A 21,998-nucleotide genomic window follows, 5' to 3' on the forward strand; every position below is an offset into this window, starting at 1 on the left:
AAACAGGAAATTTCACATTGCTATATCTCGAGATCCATACGACTTGCAAAGAAGCGATCTTCAGCAAAGTTGTTCAGGGGTTCAAGGACATCCGGGAAGCGATCAGTTTAGTTCGCGATTTTGCCGCTAGGTGGCGCTAGTTAGCATGCAAAATTGAGCATTTTGAACTAGTTCTAGCTTGTGATCCATAAGAGATAGAAAGTTCGGGTCTTAGGCAAAGTTGCTCAGGGGTTCAAGGACATCCAAAAAGGGAACAGTTTGGTTCGTGATTTTACCGCTAGTGCATTCAAAAATGAAGAGTCACATGACATGAATCATTCGGATATAAAGCGAATCATATCTGAATAAATTGAACAAGAATGTAATCGGTCCTGAATTACTTGTGCATGAAGTGAATATTACCTTAAACACTTGACTATGAAGTGAATCAGACATGAATCATATGAAGTGATTCTCACCTGAAACACTTGAATATGAAGTGAATTGGACATGAGTCTCTTGGTTATGGAGCTAGTCACATCTGAAACACTTGAATATAAAGTGAATGAGACTTGAATGCCTTAAATTTACTTCAAACATCAAACATCAATCACTTGGATATTGAACTTATCAAATCTGAAAAACGTACATAAAGCGATTCAAATCACTTCAACTTCCAAATGTCAAAGGATTTCTGAACAGCATTCTGGAAATTCTATCTTATCAAATTCATAATGTGTACAGTCATCCCTCCAGAGTAAACTGTTTCCTGGATGCCCTTGACTTTCCGAACAACTTTGCCGAAGACTCAAACTTTCTACAGTCAAACCTCCATGAGTCGATGTCCGAAGGGACCATCGACTCATGGAAATATCGAGTCGTGGAAACAAATGTCTTGGAAAGCCGTTTGAGGGGACCATCATAGTGTAACACGCCAGCCTGCGCGTTTCGGGTTTTAAAGTAAGGTGGCTTATGCGCCACTCCTTTCGGAGACCACCTACAAGTTTAGGGCTTGCCCGGCCGTAGAGACCCCCAGGGAATGGGTCTAATTACTCCCGATCGAAGATAGCTACGAGTCGGCTGACGTCCAACTTTGGGAAGAACAATTAAAGGGAAGGAAAGGATTTGGGTTTCGTGAAACATACAAACGATTCGATACCGCAAACTAAACTCGCTAATTCTCATCACTGGCCGACCTGACCAATCATCGATCTAGCACGCGGAAAAATAGGAAGCATCAGTGGTTGTATCGGGGAACCGCCCCAGTAAAGTAAAATAAATTAAATTAGAAACACTACGACCGAATTAACATGCAAAATCTTTACGCAACCATTTATTGACGACTCTTCACTAACAAATTAACAACGACATAACTTTACCATAAATTCCGCCTACATTTATTCTTCCCACATTACTCTACAACATGTATATAGCAAACATAGATTCATTTGTTTATTTATTCTCCCTCTCTTCGCATCTTCATTTTACTCTAGCCTAGGCCTACTCTTTGCTTTCCCTTCTATCTATCTTTCTCTTGTCGTCATTTGGATTGAGTGTGCAGATGTTCATTCATTGGGTGTGCGTGTGTGCGTGCTCAGAGTGGCTACCGGCGCAAGCGCGGGAACTAAGGGTAGCCACGTGAATTTCCAGTATAGCCACGCTACCGACTCATAGGCTACGGTAGCGGGTCAAAATTGAGCCATGCGCATGGACTTAATTTCTATCATGCATGATTTTGTACTCACGGTTTGATCAAACTCTTGGAGGGTCTTACGGGTACCGCAGACGGCCGTTCATTCGTCAGTGAACGCGCCGCTGGGCGAAACTAGCGTCGATGGGTGCTGGTGGTGACGCTCTCCGATTCTCTCTCTCCGGTTGTGGGCTTATGCGACGGGGACGGCCGACGCGACGCCGGCGGTGAACTCCTCTTCACGTTTGGCGCAATTCGTTGGTGAACCTGGGTGCCTGCTACCTTCGCCTGGGGCGCGAATAACGTGCGCAAGCCCCCTTCCGGTTTCCGTACCCCCGGGATAAACCTCGTAGCTGACGGTGGGGTCAGAAGCAATCTGGACGGAATGGTGTGACGTGTATGGTATACAGGACGGCCACAACCTAATTGGGAACACGTGGTGTCGTTCGACAAACGGATTAGCACACACATTTAGCACACATATTTTAAACCTTATTACCTGCACAAATTGACTCGCACACAAATCTCCTTCTCTGCACTAACTTTGCACTAACTGCCAATTGATAGCAACTAACTAGAGGGAAAGACTTATTAACATCACCTAAAGACAAAGCATGATAATTTCAACAATCACCTTCAAATACACGTCACGGCGCAACAACTTAAATAGATTACTCCTGCCTCTTCCACTAGCCAGAACGAAGTGATCGGTCAAAATCAGATAATCCTCAGATATGTCGCGAGATGCATATTATCTTCTAATCTGAAATATTTCCCGAGAGAAATATCTGAGATTTCCTCGTTCCTATGCTCGCGAAACATTCAAGGTCAGGGGGAGGGGGTTGTTCTTCACCGAAAGGCTTTCGTCAAAACGACTCGTCTCTATCTCCGACCTAAAGAGAGGCGAAACATTCGGGAAAGTTCAATATCCCTTGAATGCATTTCTTGGGGGTCAATGCTCAGAAGCACGCGCGCAACTTTGGCTAGAGCGCTATCGCTGTTGCTTTTTGGGCGGCACATAACATGTGCGAATTGGCTTCGGACGGAACTCATTTAACATGTGGTTTGGAGGATGCTACTCGTGAACTCGAATGAATGTTCATGCAGAGGGAAGATGTGTTTATCTTAGACTGGTTCAATATATTTAACTTAACTATATGGACAAATGTTTTGAAGCATACGAAAGACATTGAACTAAACATAAATTAACCCTATGGTCGTTACAATAGTAACCATGAAATTTTGGTTTTAGTATGGTTCCATGAGTCGATATCGAGTCATGGAACATCGACTCATGGAGGTTTCACTGTATCTCATCTGGCTCGAAAGATAGTATTTGTTTCATATATTTAATTAAATATGCGTACTAGTGTAACCTAGTGGCAAAATTAGGAACCAAAAAATTTGATATTTGGATGTCCTTTACATTATTTCTGTACTTTACTTACTGAAGACTCGAACTTTCTATCTCTTGTAGATCGCAAGCTAGAACTAGTTCAAAATGCTCAATTTTACGCGCCGCCTAGCGGCAAAATCTCGAACCAAACTATCTGTCTTCCGGATGTCCTTGACTTTCTGAACAACTTTGCCGAAGACTCGAACTTTCTATCTCATGTGGATCAAAAGTTAGAACTAGTTTGAAATGCTCAATTTTGCATGCTCACTAGCGCCACCTAGCGGTAAAATCGCGAACTAAACTGATCGCTTTCCGGATGTCCTTGAACCCCTGAGCAACTTTGCCGAAGACCCGAACTTTCTATCTCTTATGGATCACAAGCTAGAACTAGTTCAAAATGCTCAATTTTACATGCTCACTAGCGCCACCTAGCGGCAAAATCGCTAGCTAAACTGATCGCATTTCGGTTGTTCTTGAACCCCTGTGCAACTTTGCCGAAGTCCCGAACTTTCTATCTCCTATGGATCACAAGCTAGAACTAGTTCAAAATGCTCAATTTTACATGCTCACTAGCGCCACCTAGCGGCAAAATCGCGAACTAAACTGTTCGCTTTCCGGATGTCCTTGATCCCCTGAACAACTTTGCTGAAGATCGCTTCTTTGCAAGTCGTAAGAATCTCGAGATATAGCAATGTGAATTAACCTGTTTTGAGGTGATGCTAAACTTTTTGGGGGTGATTCATTATTCAGCTGAGTGTTGCAATACTTATTTCAGTGAGTCCGTATTTATGACGGGTAGTGTACATTCTCAATCATAAGTTGGACACCCTCAATAAACGTTCAAAAGTTTATTTTCGTTTCCTCCCAATAATTTATAACACAAAGTGATGACAATAAAAACTTTCATAAATATATTTGAGGGATAAAACTTAATTTTTAATATGGAGTGTGAATAACATTAAGAATGCACACATATATCATTAAAAGTAAACCACATCCTAATGTGCAACTATTCACTTCCATCCGTTTACTCCGCTCTACGGAAGTACATACATGAGAAAGCTAGATGTACAATCGTCCCCAACTCACATTCAAGGCTTCCAGGATAAATTCGTCCCCTGGTACACCACACCGGGTGACACTTGAGTGAGAATAATAGCGCGCAATGAGCAAGGAAAAATTGAAAGGAACAAAAAAACGGAAAATAAATAGCAAATTGATTTCGAGAGGCTTAATGTAGGCGCATTAAAAAAAATCTGTCGTCAGAGGCTTTATCGATGGCTGGCTTTTAGCGGATTGCATCGGTAACATTTCGGTATATGGATAAAAAGGAACGGTGCGAAAATTACACCAAACAGAATCAAATCCTGACAGACACAGAAAAATTAAGAATCGTTAAGCAGGATGCTATGTTCGGTTTTCTCAACCATATTTCAGACATTTGTAAGTACCGCTTCTAAATCACTTCAGTTAGCGTTTTGTCATAAAAATATAGGTACTTTTTGTTCTAAATTAATCATTATAAGTTATATAATAGTATATTATTATCGTGCTTAAAAAAATATGTTAATATTGTTGTTAGAATTACTACATAGTTTCCTCCAAAGATTCCTTCAGATTCCCTTTCAGACATTTCTTCATAGACTCCTCCCCAAAAACTTTATGGAATTTCTCTAGCAATTCATGCAGAGATTTTAGTAATTTAATCAGTAATTAATCAAAGCATATCTCCAGGATTTTTTTCCAGAAATTTTGCCAATTATTTCTTTAGGAATTTATCAATTACCTATTTAATTAAGGAATTATTACAACTTTCCCACAAATTCATTCAGTGTATTTACAACGACCTTTTTCCAAAAATTTGCAATCAGTATTGTTTTATCACTCGGTACGTGGAACTGCAAATCTCTCAACTTCATCGGAAGCACACGCATACTCTCCGATGTACTGAAGATCCGCGGTTTCGACATCGTAGCGCTGCAGGAGGTGTGCTGGACAGGTTCGATGGTGCGAACGTTTAGAGGTAATCATACCATCTATCAGAGCTGCGGCAACACACGTGAGCTGGGAACAGCTTTTATAGTGATGGGTGATATGCAAAGGCGCGTGATCGGGTGGTGGCCGATCAACGAAAGAATGTGCAAGTTGAGGCTCAAAGGCCGGTTCTTCAACTTCAGCATCATAAACGTGCATAGCCCTTACTCCAGAAGCACTGATGATGACAAGGACGCATTTTACGCGCAGCTCGAACGCGAGTACGACCGCTGCTCAAGCCACGACGTCAAGATCATCATAGGAGATTTGAACGCTCAAGTTGGCCAGGAGGAGGAGTTCAGACCGACGATTGGAAAGTTCAGTGCCCACCGGCTGACGAACGAGAACGGCCTATGACTGTTAGATTTTGCCGCCTCCAAGAACATGGCCATTCGCAGCACCTACTTCCAGCACAGCCTCTCGTATCGATGCACCTGGAGATCACCACTGCAGACGAAATCACAAATCGAACACTGGAGCTGGAGCAACATAAAAGCAGCCATCAACAACGCAGCCGAGAGCATCGTCGGGTACGTGGAAAGGAGGACATGTAACGATTGGTTCGACGAGGAATGCAAGCAGGTTTTGGAGGAGAAGGATGCAGTGCGGGCTGCAATGCTGCAGCAAGGAACGCGACAAAACGTGGAGCGATATAAAAGAAAACGAAAGCAGCAAACCCGCCTATTCCGGGACAAAAAGCGCCGCCTGGAAGAAGCGGAATGTGAAGAAATGGAGCAGCTGCATCGTTTACAAGAAACGCGAAAGTTCTACGACAAGCTTAACGCATCCCGAAAAGACTTCGTGCCGCGAGCCGAAATGTGTAGGGATAAGGACGGAAGCATCTTGACGGACGGACGTGAGGTGATTGAAAGATGAAAGCAGCACTACGATGAACACCTGAATGGCACGGAGAACACAGGCGCCGAGGGTCACGACAGCGGAGGAAGTGACTACGTCAGCACGGGGGATGAAGGAAACCAACCTGCCCCCACATTGAGGGAAGTTAAGGATGCCATCAACCAGCTCAAGAATAGCAAGACCGCTGGCAAGGATGGTATTGGAGCTGAACTCATCAAAATGGGCCCGGAGAGGTTGGCCGCCTGTCTGCACCGGCTGATTGTCAGAATCTGGGAAACGGAACAGCTGCCGGAGGAGTGGAAGCAAAGGGTCATATGCCCCATCAACAAGAAGGGCGAAAAACTGGAATGTGAAAACTATCGTGCGATCACTATCCTGAATGCCGCCTACAAAATGCTATCCCATATTATCTTCGGTCGTCTATCACCATCAACGGCTGCTCGACAACGGACCAAATCTACACTGTACGGCAAATCCTCCAGAAATGCCGTGAATACCAAGTCCCAACGCATCACCTATTCATCGATTTCAAACCGGCTTATGATAGCATTGACCGCGAAGAGCTATTGAAAATCATTGACGAGTACAGCTTTCCCGGGAAGCTCACAAGACTAATAAGAGCAACGATGGACGGTGTGCAGAATAGCGTGAAGATTTCAGGCGAACATCCCAGTTTGTTCGAATCCCGCCGGGGACTTCGACAGGGTGATGGACTTTCGTGCCTGCTGTTCAACATCGCGCTAGAAGGTGTCATGCGGAGAGCCGGGTTCAATAACCGAGGTACGATTTTCACAAGATCCAGCCAATTTGTTTGCTTCGCGGATGACATGGATATTGTCGACAGAACATTTGAAACGGTGGCAGACCTGTACACCCGCCTGAAACGTGAAGCGACAAAAGTCGGCCTGGTGGTGAATGCGTCAAAAACAAAGTACATGCTGATAGGCGGAACCGAGCGCGACAGAGCCCGCCTGGGAAGCAGTGTTACGATAGACGGGGATACTTTCGAGGTGGTTGATGATTTCGTCTACCTCGGATCTTTGTAGACGCATCATCAGTGGAAGTCGCACCTACTATGGGCTCCAGAAGAAGCTGCGGTCGAGAAAGATTCACCCCCGCACCAAATGTACCATGTACAAAACGCTTTTGAGACCGGTTGTCCTCTATGGACATGAAGCATGGACCATGCAGGAAGAGGACCTGCAAGCACTTGGAGTGTTCGAACGAAGGGTGCTTAGGACGATCTTTGGCGGAGTGCAGGAGAACGGTGTGTGGCGGCGGAGAATGAACCACGAGCTCGCTAAGCTCTACGGCGAACCCAGTATCCAGAAGGTTGCGTAAGCCGAAAGGGTACGCTGGGCAGGGCATGTTGCAAGACTACCGGACAACAATCCTGCAAAGATGGTGTTCGCGTCGAATCCAGTTGGCACAAGAAGGCGGGGAGCACAGCGAGCGAGGTGGCTTGATCAGGTGCAACAAGATCTGGAGAACGTGGGCCAAAATCGAAGTTGGAGAGAAACAGCCATGGATCGAGTAAATTGGCGTAACATCGTTAACGAGGCTGAACATGACTCGTATTCCCAACAGTGGCGATTTCAAACATAAAAATAGATATTTTCACAACTTTAAACTGCAGAGAATTTGAATCATAGAAGGATTGGTCATCATGTGAAGAAATGTATGTGGTTTTCTTGATAAATAAAAATAATATAAAAAGTCGAGTGTTCGGCATTTGTTCAAGATTTTTTAACGTGAAGATGCATCGAAGCCAAACCTCAAATTTTCAAGAGCACAAATCTAGAAAACCAGACAACCGTTTGTGCTGAAAACGCTACTCACTAATCACTCGCTGGTAGTGACCAATCGATTAGATTTTCAGCACGAACGGTTGTCAGGTTCTCTAGATTTGTGCTCTTGAAAATTCGAGGTTTGGCTTCGATGCATCTTCACCTTAAGGATAGTTCCCGGAATCTTCCCAAAGGGATTATTATTTCAGGAATTCCTTCAAAGATCCTTCCGAATATTTTCCAAAGATTTTCTCAACAATTCAGGAGTTTCCCAAACGTTTCATCATTAATTTCTCCACTGCCCATAACTGCATATTTGTCACATTCGACATTTTTGAAAATTTCGATTTTACATCAAATGATAAACACTTCCGATCATCTTACTAAGTAGGGATTCCTGGAGAAAATATTGTAGTGTTTACCAGAAAAATCCCTGAACAAATACCAGGGTGGCCAGTGATAATCTGATTTCAAATTCCCGGTTTTCTCCCGATTATTTCCCGATATTTTTAAAATTTTCCCGGTCGTAAACAAGGTATAGAAACCCTTACGATGAAAAAAAGCGGAAGAAATGTTATAAAAATTGTAACACTGGCATGCGGAATTGCTCATTTAATTTTTTTTTTCGATTTTTCAAACAACCGATTGTAATGAAGTCTTTTCGACATGTGGTTCTTCAAGTGATCAATAAGAACGTTTTTCACACTAAGACTGAATTGAAGGAGCTTGTTGCGATTCTGGTGCAAGATCTCGGTGCATGTAGACTGATTTACAGATGTAAAAATTGAACTTTAAAACATATTTTACATATCTATTGATAGATTTAAAAATTATAACGATTCAACAAGAGCAATGTTTAAAGCAGAAATTCAACAATTGATCTCTAGTCTATAGCAGTTATATAATGTTCTGCAAAGTTTTTACATTACGTCAAAATCGGTAAACTTCATCAAAACACATGTTTTTGATACAAGATTTTTCGGGATACAAGGGTTTTCGGGTTTGAAGTAAGTTCTAGTGACCCAGAGCTTTTGTATCTGGATATTTATGTATGACTACAATAATTTTTTAAGTCGTAAAAGATCCTTGGGTCACCAAGTGGTTCGGTAGCTTAGTTGGTAAAGCGCTCGTCTAGCATACAAGAGTCCTGGGTTCAAATCCCAGCCGAGCACGTGGATTTTTTTCATAATTTCACCCATAATTTGTCCATTTTTACCACGCGTAATGAGTTAATAATTTGATAACCATGCGGATTGGATTACCGAACAGCTCAATATAAGTGTCAATTTAATATTTTGTTATTCCGTAACTATTAGACGAATAACTTTTTCTTAATTGTCTTTAAATTATGTGGTAAGTCATATCGTATAAATTAAATCGAAATGATTTGCATTTCGAAGCAATTGTGTTAAAAGATATTCATCTAATAAATAATTTACGTAATCCACAAAATCGTCTAAAAAACGTACGTATTTGTGCCACACCACAAAATTAATCTCTGCCCAAAGGAAAGTCATTTTCAGAATATTATCAAGTATACACAGCAGCCTACAACTTAACTAATCCCTTTCGACGGCAATCATTATCAACCCTACATTTTTACACACAATATCATAATTAACCGTCACACGGCAAAACGTGCTCTAGTGCTCGATTCTACCCTATCCCGCAAAGAACGATGCCCGATGAGCCGGTCACAATCAAGACGACGGAGCAAATGCCAAAAATTCTGCCATCAAAACGCAAATTGTCACGACCGCTGCAAGTCAAACTCAAACTCCACCGCAAGTTAACGGGGATCCAGAGCAGTGTTTCTCAATTAGGTAGGGTCGATGCTCCAATAGCCGCATAGCTAAGAACAAATATTCGTATAAAATCGAAAAACAACGCTAGCGTCATTATTTTTACATCATCTTAAAGCTTTTTATCTTGGTTTTGGGGAAAAATATGAAAACTACGAAAACTCATATTTTTGTATTTATTATCGCTTGTGCCACTATAGGAATACATGTGCCTATAGTAGCCCTATTTCTAATTTCTGTTCCTATAGTAGCACCAGCATCACGGCGTTGGCAAAATACTAGCAAAACCGTATTTTTACAAAGCTTTTATATTTTTTATATTTTTATATTAGTTGATCAAAAGCTTTCGTTTGATGTAAAAAAAGTTTTTAATTCATTAATTATTTCGTATAATAAAAATAGTTTCTCTCAGTAGTGCTACTATAGGAACAATAGGTATAATATAGACGCAAGGAAGCTCAAATTTTAGGAAAAAATATTTATTTCGATCATTTTTTGAACAAAATCAAGCTGTGTATCAATGGTACTTAGATAAATAGCTCCTGACCTTCAAGTTAAAAAATATTTTGAAAAGATTTATTGCAAAACGGCCGTAAAAAGCCACTAGTGCGACTATAGGGGACTGTCCACTAAGGGAACACTGACCCTATTTGGAATTGTAGCATTAGTTACCATTTGGTTTAGAAAAACAATAAAACCCACTTTCTAAACCAGAGACCTTTATTTCAAGGATCATTTTTAATACAACATTATCAGTTCATTTTTTATTGCATAATGTACAAAAATTTCATATCGCCAAAATCTTTCCGAATCCGTACCTACAAATCGGTTACAACGCGTTGCAATGTGTCCATAAATATTGAGGTGGTTCAAAAAATCGTTTTTGCTCCACACCGCTCATTCGATTGTAGATCAAATTCTGCGTGTCCTCCAAAATTTGAACTCATTTGGATGAAAACTGAGATTGTACAAGCCATTCAAAGTTTGTATGGGAAAAGCAAGCAACTCATTCAATCGGTCATTGGGTTTGCCCACGTGCTCTTGAGGGTTAGAACAACACTGATACTGTTAGATACACTCGTCAGCTACAACTTTGCCGAAGACAGTTTTCAAATCGGTCACCTCAGTAATTAGTTATTGTTTTAAATCCAATAGAAAATTCTCCATTTATCTTCTGATCAGGCAACATTGCTGTATCTGGCGCGAAAGATAACAGCAGTGCTGGTGAGTGGTGGGAATAGTAATAGTAGTAGGCTGGAATCTCGAGAAACTCACATGGCTTTTCCCAGTACAGTAGTTCAAATCGTGAATCTCATCAAGTCGCCTATGTTGGGTGCATAAATTTTCTAAATCATAAGTGTCATTGAAGGCTCTAAATGCGGGAAATGCAGCGGGAAATATAACAATTTGCTACCGTAATTTAAGGTTGCCCATAGCAACGGGTATTTTGGTATTTTCAAGGCTTTTTGCCTACAGCACCGATAAGCGTGAGTTTCATTGGCTTCGCTGACTGTGATTTGCTTTGCTTGGCTACCGTAGAGTGAATTTCAAGATTTTTTCCCAGCCCTGGAGGGCAGTAGAATATACCTACTAAAAATTCTACTGTTTCCAAGCTTTTCAATTATATTTTTTTTCGTCCAATGAGAAAAATAATATAATTTGTAGAATATTGGCTTGTTTTTTGACTCCTAAACAAATATTATAGAATGAAAAATTAAGTAATGTTTGATAGGGTCAGTTTTGCATAGAAATATTCACACTTTTTGAAGCAACACAGTTCGAAATGTCAGTGCTAAACAATTCACTGGTGCTATGCCTACATGTCAACTTTTAGTGTTTAAAATGTTGTGTAAGCTTAAGTATGAACTACTGAACTCATTTTTTATAACACACAGTATAGCAAGTATAGGGGCCCAGATAGCCGTAGCGGTAAACGCGCAGCTATTCAGCAAGACCAAGCTAAGGGTCGTGGGTTCGAATCCCACCGGTCGAGGATCTTTTCGCAAAGGAAATTTTCTCGACTTCCCAGGGCATAGAGTATCTTCGTACCTGCCACACGATATACACATGCAAAAATCGTCAATTGGCACAGAAAGCTCTCAGTTAATAACTGTGGAAGTGCTCATAAGAACACTAAGCTGAGAAGCAGGCTCTGTCCCAGTTGGGACGTAACGCCAAAAGGAAGATGAAGCAAGTATGTATAGCTTTTTGCTCATAAAACCGTTTATTCTCAAATTATGTGTTTATTTCAAGGAGAATTGCCTACATTTAGGCGTTTTAGGCAGATTTTCAAAGTTTATTTTTGCAATAAAATGATGAAATACTCGAGTTGTAAGAATTTAAACGTCATTTCCAGATTCAGGGGACACAAATTTAGTAGAAAGCGCCATCGAAGGCACGCAGCCATCTGCCGCAAGGCGGCTACTTACGCTTCAAAAACAGCTGGAAACGATAGGGTCGCTCTCTTTGATCAAGCAGACCTTATCCTCCGTGAGGTTGCCAATTCCAGTCTTCCCCCTGTGGCTAGAGTACACTGGCATGGAGCGAGCAGTTGGCAGCTTCCCCCTCCAATCATAGACGAGCAGATAAAAAAGACCTTCCGTAGTGGCGATGACTCTACAGTGCTTAAAACGTCCGTATTGGAACTCCTGCGAACTAAATACCCGGAACACATACACCGTTACACAGACGGCTCTCTTTCACAGCGTGGAGTAGGTATCGGCATCTCTGCCGCCGATCTGACACTCTGTCAAAGCCTTCCAACTGAGTGTTCGGTTTTCTCTGCCGAAGCAGCGGCCATCTTTTATGCAGCCATCTCACCAGCGAGTGCTCCAATCCTCATCATCACCGATACCGCAAGCGTTCTATCAGCGTTGCAGTCAGAACGGCCGACCCACCCGTGGATACAGGGTATACGAGCCCATACTCCAGAGACAGTCACCTTTACCTGGGTTCCTGGGCACTGCGGTATTCAAGGAAATGTAGCTGCAGACTTGTAAGCTGGTACGGGACACCAAATGTCTCGTTTTACCCTTTCCGTTCCACTCCCAGACGTAAAACGCTGGATCGCTAAGTCCGTCAGAGACTATTGGACCCAAGAGTGGCATCAAAATACTTCGGCTCAGCTTCGGAAGGTAAAGGGTGATACGTCTAGTTGGGAAGAACTCTCCTCGCTTCACGACCAGAAAATAATTTCGCGCCTCAGGACCGGACATACCCGTTTTGCCTATACACTGAAACAAGCGTTGCAGTAATGAGAACCATGAACGTGTTTTTAAATTTACTATTCCAACCACGATTGAGCTATCATGAACGCTTTTTATTTGCGTTTTGTTCTCTCTCAATCCAACCGCGTCGATAGCCGAGCGGCTAGCGTTCGCGCTTGGCAATCGCCAGATCCTCGGTTCGATTCTGGTCTGCTGCAAGTTTTTAACCATGATATAGTAATTTTTACTATACAAATGGTGCCATGGTAAAATTGAATGCACAAAATATTCTAAATAAATGCGAATTTAGTCTGCACAAATCAAGTGGCGTTGTGTATTTAATTTAACCCTCTGATATAGTATTTTCAACCGCAACGCTGTTCTCAGTGTAACTTTGATGGCAGATCTTTCCGTCAAGAGTGTGAACAATGCGGTGTTCACAACTCAGCGGAACATGTAATCTGCCAGTGCCCTCTGTACGAACACCACAGATGTACAAATAACATTCCCGGAAGCATCCGCGATGCCCTCGCAAATGACCCCGCATCTTTGGCGGCCCTAATTTGCTTCCTTAAGGAAGCCAGACTCTACTCCCGCACGTAACGACTCTACAACCTGATCCGCTATCAATCCACGTCAGAGAATACCTAGGATTGGACAAACGGTGGGCTCCCTGAAGACCTCTCCTCCGGGGGTAAGTCCCATCCAAGTAACGTAATTCCTAACGCAACCGCACCATCATTTCAATGAACCTGCAAGAATCTCCACACCGCCACGACTGGTGGGCTCCCCGAAAGATTCCGTTTTCGGGGATAAGACCCATCCAACAACATAGTCATCAATCGCAACCATGCCAACGATCCTTTTTCTTTCGCTCGGCTGCAGAAGTCATCGTCCAAGCAAAGGGCGCACGTACCCCTTTTTTAAGTTGTGTTTATCGTCCTACGTTAAAAACCCACAATGGTGAGACCCCATGATTGGGCTCAAAGGCTGGCCCCTCTGACCATCCTTCTCTACTCATTTTTCGTGGGATGCCCATCTGGCATTCCCATTCGGGTGAAGAACTAGCCATATGTTAATGTGCTAAAGTTCACCTTAATAAAGAAACAAAAAAAAAATTTAAGGTAAGGATGAAACAAAACCACACATGTAGAAGTATGTAGGGGCAATATGAGCCACCCCGGTTTTGACCTCAAAAACAGTGTTTTAATGTCTAGTGTCATTATGATCTGTTAAAGGATCCCTCAAATAGCCACCACAATAAAAACCGTAAGAATATTCGTTTGAACACTCAATATATTTACATATATGTACAAATTTGTCCTTCGTCATGAAAAGCTTATAATTTTGGCAGTTTTTAATTAAGCCTATAAGACAATTGTATTTATAATTCTTACCAATCCATTAAAACTTCTGATCATAATGAACAGTTCGTGAGCGAAATTAGATTTGGCCGTAAACAAAAGTATTGAAAAACAATATATTATTTTCAAGATGAAGGGGCGGGGCAAAATGAGCCACCTAGATTTAAGCAAAACAAACGATGTTTTGAACATAAAAACGCATTGCCTAAATATACCAGATTATTTTTTTACTGCATAGTCATCTTTACAAGTGGAACACTTTGCTAGAAAAAACGTTGAACCAAGTATCGTAATTAGTACTAATATAACATGGTCTGTTTACTATGTATTATGTATCTTCAAAAAATAAGCCGCTAGAATCAATAATTTCAAGCAAAGCTAATACAATTTCCTTTCCAATAATGTACTCTTCACTACTAACTCTTCTCTATACTGTTTTAAATAAAAATCATTCGATTGAATGAGGTGGCTCATACTGCCCCGTAGGGTGGATTATAATGCCTCATATGGTTGGCGACCACATTGAAAAACATGGTTTTCCAAAAAGTCTCTGAAATAATTTGCAAGTTGATGTTAACATTAATTATCGACGTACCATTGAAGATAAAATTTTATAGTACAAGTCACTTGCATGTAATGCTGTTTTTGCATGCATGCTGCACGGTGTGCTGGAACACACATATTATCGAACTTGCATGAACCTCCGATCTTTTTTCACTAAAAGTTAGCCTTGATAGTCAAAAAAAGCTTGCGGAATATTAAAAAATCTTTCATCGGCAAAAAATTGATAAAAGACGATTTTTGTATTTTTATCCTTCTCCCATATATGAGTTCAAAGGAGAATATTAGAGATACACTAATATGATGACTTCTAACGACTTAATGACCAATTTGACATATCTTCAACATGAACGAATTCTTAGATGTTTTAAATTAAGCATCATTTCCTACATACACTCACACAATATGACCAGCCCATGGTGGTATGCCGTATTTTATATAATGGAAATTTCACTTTTCACTTCAGAAAAGCTCATACGAACGCTTTGTATTCTTCTTTCTGAATCAAATCAGTAATATTTTACGTATACGGTAAAGTTTTCTAATTAGAATAGGAATTCCCAAAAATTGATAGTATAGGCTGTATTCATGTGCTTATACGCGCAAAAGTCTTGAAAGAGGGTTCACTATAAAATGATTAACAGTAAACGGCTTATATAGCCTTAATGTGATCTCAAGCTCATCGTGATACAAGTTTTGTGCAGTCACTAATCTACTCATATGCAATGCGCACATTATATTTGGGGTTTGAAGTGCCTGATTTTGAGTAAAAGGGCTGGATTACTTCAGATCGACATTATGTCATCACTCCAATTGTCATAGGATTGTCATAGGATGAATAATAAATGTGGCGACGATAACAAATCGACCCAACGTAATCCAGCACATTTATTCACGACTTCGCACTTATGGAGGGCACATTTTGCGAAATAGACACAACAATTTCAATAACCAACATGGACCCATAAATTTTAGTATCGTAAAACGAGGTATCTTTGAAAATGCGGGTAACTTTGATAGTGCGGGATCCGCAACGTACTAAACAAAATAACAAAAATTCTGTTATTCAGTCAAGCAAAACGAATGCGAAACTAAGGAGTATCAGTGTGACACTTCATCTCTGAGCTGTTTTCGTGCCAATCGAGAGTATTTGAGGCTTTATATTCGAATGTTAAAAAATGATGAGATTTTGGTACTTTCAAAACGCTCACAAACAATCTGTTTTACTATCACTATTTCATGAAACTATAATGAGTTCGGTACGTATGATTGATGGCCTAGCTATAGTAGAACATGAATCCGGTATCAAACCTCATAGCGAAAAACAGGTTTACAATTTGGAATCATTTTTGTAATCAAAGTCACAAATTCCCATATAACATTAAAAGCCTAGAGGTATGCAACGCCGCATGTACTTTACGGGATTCATTCGATTTATACTCATTCATGTTCCAAAAACGATTGATTTATGGTGAATTTAATGTCGAAACATGAATATTGATAGATATCTATTCAGAGATATAATTTTATACCCATTATTATCAACTTATAATGGTGTTCATCATGTTTGTTTTGACTGAAAACCCTTTTAAAGATGTTTCTTGTTCAATAAATTCTGTACTTTAATTGATAAAATCTAATCAAGTTTTTCTATTAACATTCTCCAATCCAATTCAAACTGTGTTAAACAATAGTTTGTTTTGGATTTTCATGTGCTTATCTACACTCTTAAAAATAATGGAAATTACTGTGGACGTAATACATAGTATGATTGAATGACACATGGTGTAAATGATAAAACGACACAAAAATGTGTGCTTGAAGATGTATTGAACAATAAATGCAATTTTACACGTTAAAGGACACGAAAATGATGTCACTATGATCGGCATTTCCCGAATCAGACGGTATGGTATTTAAAATGTGACATAAATTCACGTTATTCGGCTCGCTTCTTTTATGTGCATCCAAATGACGTAAAATCACATGATTTTTTCAGAGTGTGTACTCATTATCAATGTTACCCCATTACCAAAAACTGACTTTCGATTATATGAGAAACTATAGATTCATTAAGATCGAACCGTTATGCAATCTTTCGTGTGCAATCGATAACTAACAAACCAGTGCTTGTTTTACAAATAAAGTATTTAGATTTTCTCTTAAAAAACTATCAATGTTACCCCGTTTTATGGTATGTATTTAGTTTTGAGTATGTGAATGTAACTAGGGATACGTTAATGATGTGAGGTTTTAGCAAACGCACCCAACCAGCGGCTGCAAGATTTCAATATAAATCTGCATGACAACTTTACAAATATTATATAATATATATTCAGTCTCAATCAGTATCTCGTAGCGAACGCATGCGTGTTTTTTTCTGCTGCAGATATATTACGTCGATAGTTATTCTCATTTTCCAATTTTCGCGGCCGATCGAAATCTCCCTAAACATTTCCAAGGCTGGAGGTCGAAATATCCGACCAAAACACACCGGGACCATGCGGGTCATCGCAGATTCTCATCCGGAGAATCTACAACAAAAATCGAAATGATTACTCGTCCGACAGTGAAGGTTCCATTAGTGGAGGGCAAAAAGCTAAACGAAGCAAGCGAGACAGCAAACGAAACGATATGGATGAAGAGACAATGCCTTGTCTCAACAATGTACCTGATGCCAACCATACGCCGATAGTAAACGTTCCCACAAGCAATCGCTTTGCTACGCTCGAACACGAACCGGTCGACCAAAATGACAATGCTCAAGCCACAAACAGCCGCAATAATAAAAACCCAAGCAACAAGAGGGTACACTGTCCACCCATCACTGTGATGAAGCAAGATGCAAGACAAATTCGCAATTTACTCAGGCAAAACAATATCCCTGAGGACGAATATCACACGAAAGGTATAAGAGGTGGCCTTTTGGTCGTCACGAAGCTTATTGACACCCACAAGAAAATAACGGAGATAATGAGGGCAAATTCACTAGAGTTTTTCACACATCAATTGAGCAGTGAAGTGCCACTCAAAATCGTCTTATCCGGGCTACCCCCAATGGATGTAACAGATTTGAAAGAGGAGCTTGATCTAGTTGGCGTAAAACCAACCGAAATCAAAGCAATACCTACAACAAGCAAAGACTTTGCACCGTACCTATTGCATTTTGCTAATGGAACCGTAAGGCTCCACGACTTGCAGAAAATTAGGTTTGTCTACAATTCAGTGGTCAGATGGAAAAAATTTGTCAAAACGCCTGGAATGGCCATACAGTGTTATCGATGCCAACGATACGGACACGGCTCAAAACATTGCAATTTAACACCAATGTGCGTCAAATGTGGTCAGACCCATCTCACTGAAAACTGCAATGTATCCGTAAAGGACGGCAACGCACAACAAACACGGGAGCAGCTCAAGTGCGCTAACTGTGGAGGAAACCATACCGCCAGCTACAAGGGTTGCAAATCAAGGAAAACCTATTTGCAACATCGACTGGATATCAAGACGAAACGTAAAGCAGTAAGCAAACCTTTTCTGACCACCTCCCAGAAAACAGCATCTCAATCAAATGAGAACCGTGCAGCCACAACAATCAACTCTCAAGCAACGACCAACTCGCAAACCAACGATCGTGGTGAACGTGCTCTGTACTCCCAAGTAGTACGTAATGGTACAAGCACCACACATCTGCAAAACACACAGTCCGTCTCTGCCGACCTCTTCACGATCGCGGAATTTATGACACTAGCTCGAGACCTCTTCTTCCGCCTACGAAGATGCAAGTCTAAGGAGGACCAGTTCTTCACTCTTTCGGAGCTCATGATCCAGTACATCTACAATGGCAAATAGAACGTGCCAATCTACAAGCGCATTCAGCAATTCCTCGCAGGACCACATAACAATGGGACGTCAAGTAACAAGCATTCTGGAAGCCTCCGATGCACCCTCTGATCTAGTCCCATCATCAGTGAACCACAAAGCTAAAAATCGTCCCGGACTAGAGAACAGACAAGGAGAAGGGGGCTTCCGGCTTGCTTTTCACGGCAAGTATAAAAAATCTAGTGAACTTTCTCTTCCTGATCGATATCTAAGTTACAGCGCACCACCTGATGAACACTCGACAAGCACGAGTACCATTGCTTTACAATGGAATATACGAGGACTCTGGCGAAACTACAACGACCTTAAGCTAGAAGTCACCAAGCACCAACCACTAGTCATCGCACTCCAAGAGACACTCTTTTCCGGCTCCGACGATCGAACACAAAATCTCCTGAAAAACTACGAATGGCGTTTTCGGGAAGACCAACTCTCGAGGCACAGAAACATCGTGTCCCTCGCCGCCCGATGTGACTCATCGTTCTCGTTTTTAGATCTGCAAACGCCGTTACCAGCAGTCGCAATCACCATGAAGCATCCCGTTGCAGCAACATTCGTGTCCTTGTATTTGTCGCCTCAAACCACGCCTAGTGAGTTCGAAGATCATCTCAACAACCTACTGCAAGAATTACCGAAACCTGTCATCTTGATGGGCGATTTCAATGCCCATAGCACCATATGGGGCAGTCCCATCTCTGACCGTAAAGGGATCAAATTAGAAGAACTTCTGGTCACGCACAATCTCTCGCTTTTGAATAATGGTGACCATACGAGATTGGATAATGCATCAGGGAAAACCTCAGCGATCGACTTGACGATTACCTCCAATCAAATAGCAACTAATTTTCTATGGTGCGTAAATGGAGACACATGCGGGAGTGACCATTTTCCCATAATCCTCTCTAGCGCTATTCAAACACCAAAAATAACACTTAGGCGCCGGTGGAAGTACACAGAGGCGGACTGGCAAGCCTTTGAAAAAATCGTCGAGGAATCTACACCAACCCAACAAGACATTTCTCTGGATGAATTTGTAGATATAGTCAGGAACGCAGCTGAAAGGTCAATACCACGTACAAGCGACACACCTGGTCGTAAATCAGTGCCTTGGTGGAACAATGACGTCGCTGATGCCGTCAAGAAACGTAGGAAAACATTACGAGCACTAAAGCGCATCCCAGAAAATGACCCCAGGAAGAAAAGAGCATTAGAGGATTTTCAAATGGCCAGAAATTCCGCCAGGAAAACTATTCGAGAGGCAAAAGATCAATCGTGGAACAACTTTCTATCGAGCTTCAACCCAGATGAACCTGTTGCATCTCTATGGAGAAAGATTAATTCCCTCCGAGGACAACGGAACCTGCGACACACCCCAATACAAGTCAACAACAAAACAGTCGAAAATCCTCAAGAAATTGCTGAACTGTTCGCTGACCACTTCTACGAAACATCAGCAACAGAGAACTACAACCTCGCTTTCAGAAAAAGGAAAACCGTTGCGGAAAGAACTGAAATCGAAATAGAAGAAGGAGAAACAGACACCATCAACAAAGACTTTCAAATCGACGAATTGATGTGGGCGCTGGACAAAGGCAACGGTAAATCGGTAGGGGAGGACTCGATTGGGTATCCAATGTTGCGACGCCTACCCTTCACTACAAAATGTACCCTTCTTAACATCATCAACCGGATTTGGAAAGACGGAGTAGTACCAGATCAATGGAAAACGGGGCTCGTAATCCCGATACCGAAACCCGGAAAGAACCATAAGGAAGTGGACAGCTACAGACCAATAACATTGCTGAGTTGTGTGGGAAAACTAGTAGAACGCATGGTTAATCGTAGGCTAATTACTCAATTAGAGGGAGACAAACGACTCGACCGGCGGCAATATGCATTCAGAAGCGGGAAAGGAATTGATAGCTATCTAGCGGATTTAGAAAACGTTATACACGAGCCTCTGGAATCCGGAGAACACTGCGAAGCTGCACTATTGGATCTATCCAAAGCCTACGACTCGGCATGGAGATACCCAATAATGACGACCCTAGCTTCATGGGGCTTTAGAGGTCGCATAATGAAGTTCATCAAAAGCTTTCTAATCAATCGCTCATTTAAAGTGACAGTTGGTGGAACTACATCTACAATCCGGACCCAGGAGAACGGAGTTCCTCAGGGCTCTGTACTGTCGGTGACCCTCTTCCTAGTCAGCTTACACGACATCTTCAATGTAATCCCAAGAGGTATCATTATTTTTGTCTATGCGGACGACATTCTTCTGCTCTCTGTCGGTAAAACACCATCAACCGTCAGGAAAAAACTTCAAGATGCGGTGTACGAAGTCGAGAACTGGTCCTTAAAAACAGGATTCAACCTATCAGCCGAGAAATCGAAATTAATTCACATCTGCAAACGACGGAAACATCGCGAACTACGCAGCATTAAAATACGCGGCCAACCGTTAGAGGTTGTGAAATCTGCAAGAGTGTTAGGAGTTGTACTGGATCACAGGATGACGTTCAAACAACATGCTGGAGAGCTTCGTGAAAGGATGGCATCAATCAAGCGACTATTTGCAGTAATAGGTGGGCGCTGGAGCAGTGGCCCAAGGAGCACCCTACTGAAGATCCACAGGAGTCTGACGATTCCAAAATTAACGCACGGGGCAGGTCTGGTAAGCAGAGGAGGAAAGAAAGTACTACAAATCCTGGAACCGGAATACAACGCTATAATCAGAAGTATAAGTGGAGCCTTTCGAACCAGTCCCATCGAATCCATGATGGCCGAATGCGGTGAACTGCCATTTCACTACATATGGTACCAGGCATTAGTGCTCAAGACTATCCAGTGGCTGGCGCAACAGGAAAATCAAATAGAGGCACCGCTCGTATCGAGAGCAGATGAACAGTTTTTAGAACTAACGGGGCTACACATTCCACCTATTGCTAAGAAACACCGAACGGGCAGCCGACCATGGTCAATGCCCAAGATTCACATCGATTGGACATTGAAAGCACGATTTAAAGCAGGTGAACAACCAGAAATAGGGAAAGCACTGTTCCCGGAAATAGCATCCGAACGATACAGAGTTCGAACAAAAATCTACACTGATGGATCGGTTGTAGAAGACCAGGTAGGCTTCGGAATATCTACAGATAACGAAGAAATTCACGGAAGACTCCCCGATGGCTGTTCGATATTCTCGGCAGAAGCTCATGCAATAATGGTAGCCCTCCAATGGACACAGGGCCCAAATTCATCCGTTATCTTCTCTGATTCTGCCAGCTGTTTAGCTGCAATAGAAAACGGGAATTCAAATCATCCTTGGATACAACATGCTGAACAACTTGCCAGGTCTAAAAATGCCACTCTGTGTTGGGTGCCAGCTCACGTAGGAATAGTAGGAAATGAGAAGGCAGATCGACTAGCCGCAACTGGA

The 21,998-nt window shown here is 41.8% G+C and overlaps 1 protein-coding gene across 1 annotated transcript in view; it reads right to left on the bottom strand.

Annotated features, from left to right (window-relative positions):
• Positions 1-21,998, bottom strand: part of LOC5578992 (5'-3' exoribonuclease 2 homolog) — a 60,074-nt gene that overhangs the window by 10,098 nt on the left and 27,978 nt on the right. The window lies entirely within an intron of this gene.

Source organism: Aedes aegypti, chromosome 1 (genome assembly GCF_002204515.2).
Source record: "Aedes aegypti strain LVP_AGWG chromosome 1, AaegL5.0 Primary Assembly, whole genome shotgun sequence".
Taxonomy (NCBI): Eukaryota; Metazoa; Arthropoda; class Insecta; order Diptera; family Culicidae; genus Aedes; species Aedes aegypti.